Below are 2,500 nucleotides of genomic sequence, written 5' to 3'. Positions count from 1 at the left end.
TCTTCTCCTCCTATTCTCCGCTAATTTTGTTGTTGTTGTTGTTGTTATTGTTGTTGTTATTATCACTTTCTCGCCCTCACTCTACAGTATTTCCATTCACGCTCCCTTCTCTCCCTCTTTCTGTCTGTTTCCCCTTCTCCTCGTATCCTCTTCCATTGTCCTTCTATTCCCCATCTTCTCGAATCTCTCTCCCTTCCCTCCTCCTCTTTTCTCTCTCCCTCCCTATCCTTTCATCCTTTTCCTATCTTTTACCACTCTCTCTGAAGTTCTTTTCCCTCCTCTCTTCCTTTCTCCAACTCCATATTTTCTCCTTCTCTCTTACCCTCCTCCTCCTCCTCCTCCTAACCCTCTCTTCCCAGTTCCCCTTCTCCCTCTCTTATTTACCCTACTCCCTTCCTCCCCTCCTCTTCCTCTCACTCATAACCCTCACCCCCCTCACCCCCCTTCAGTGACCACCCACTTCAATAACACAATCCCCCCCCTCAATGACCCCCCCCCTTCAATGACACCCACCTCCATCAATGTCACCCCCACCCCCTTCAATGACCCCCACCCCCTTCAATGACCCCCACCTCCATCAATGTCACCCCACCCCCTTCAATGACCCCCTCAGTGACACCCCTACCCCCTTCAATTCCCCCCCCCCCCCCTTCAATGACACCCACCCCCTTCAATGACCCCCACCCCCTTCAATGACACCCACACACCCCTTCAATGACCCCCCCTCTCTCTCTGTCTCCCTGAAGCCCCCTCTTCCAAGTCCTATTGCTTTCAGCAGCAAAATAAAACCTGCAAAATTGCTAGAATTGCATATCATTGCGCTATTGTCAAGACCAAAACCACGATGAAGAATCTTTTCATTTGTTTATTTATTCACTTATCTATTCGACTTTGCATTATTGTTATCGTTGTTATCATTATTATCTTTTTATTATTATGATTATTATAATTATTATTATTTATTATTATGATTATTGCTGTTATTATTGTTATTGTTGTTATTATTATTATTATTATTATTATTATTATTATTATTATTAATATTATTATGTTTATTATTGTTATCATCATCACCATCATTATTACTATTATTATTATTGTTATTATCATTATGTAATATTAAACTGCAATTAATATTTTTATTATTATTGTGATCATTATTATAATTATCATCAATATTTTCATTATGATAGTTATCATTATCATCGTTATGACTGTTATCGTCATTTCATTTCATAATGTATTTGTTTATGTTAAGATATCTATTCCCTTTTATGTTATGGGAGGGTGATAAGAGGAAAAGGATAGCAAAAGTAGAGAGGAAAATATAAATAAATACATGCACACACACACACACACACACACACACACACACACACACACACACACACACACACACACACACACACACACACACACACACACACACACACACACGGGCATGCATAGACATAAATACATAAACGTTACGAATATAAAAATATATATATATATATATATATATATATATATATATATATATATATATATATATATATATATATATATATCGCATAGATATATCATCAGATCTTTGTCAATCGTGAAGCAGGAACATTGGAGATAAGATAAAATAGAAGAAAATAGTGGTGTGTATGAAAGAGGAGGGGTGGGGAGGGGGAGAGAGAGGAGGGAGTTGGAGTGAGAGGGTAGGAGAGGGGAAGGGAGGGAGGGAGGGAGGGAGGGGGGGGGAGATGGTTTATAACGTCCAGAGAGTCGAGAAGTGACGCTAAGGGAGGGAGGGAGGGGGGGGGATGAGGGGACGAGGGGAATGGGGTGAAGAAGAAGAGAGGGTGATGGTGGGGTGGAGGGGAGGGGAGAAGGAAGGGGAAGGGAAGGAGGTGGGTTGGTAGGGGCGGGGGGAGGGGAGATGGGGGGGAGATAGATCGACTAATGCCGACAAGAGATTAAAAGAGCTAGTAACGCTCTTTCTCTCTCTCTTTTTTCTCCTTTACTGCTTCTCCTTTTCTTTTCTACTATCGTGTCGAAGAAAGACGTTTGGAGGTGAGCATAGACGCTGAAAGTGAAGCCAGCGATGGCAAATAAAGAGAATCAAAACCGGTAAAAACGGATGAAGGGAGAAATGCGAGGGAGAGAAATGGCTTAAGGCATTCCGATCCAGTGGCGGAATGCCGCGCGCGACCCGACTTGCCGACCGAAAGCCGTCGTCGCGCGATCGCCACCGGATCAAAAACAAGTCGCAGATCCGTCGCCGACAAACGACGCCTCGCCGAACATATCACCTCGATCCAATCGCCTCGAAGACGTGATTCGAAAGTCCATCACGAAGTCCAAGTCGGCGTCGGTGGCAAGGTTCGGGAGGCGGCGGGATGTTTGGGTTGGGGCCCGCACGGATTAGGAGATTATCCGCAAGAGAGGTACCCGCCGGCCAGAAAGCCCCCTCCGGGTGTCCCCTCGCCAGATTATTACACATTGCTCAGTTTCGCTCTCGCACTCACTC

The sequence above is a fragment of the Penaeus japonicus genome, unplaced genomic scaffold (assembly GCF_977035675.1).
Source record: "Penaeus japonicus unplaced genomic scaffold, GWHDUDI00000001_assembly GWHDUDI00000010, whole genome shotgun sequence".
Classification (NCBI taxonomy): Eukaryota; Metazoa; Arthropoda; class Malacostraca; order Decapoda; family Penaeidae; genus Penaeus; species Penaeus japonicus.
This window is presented reverse-complemented; position numbering follows the sequence as displayed.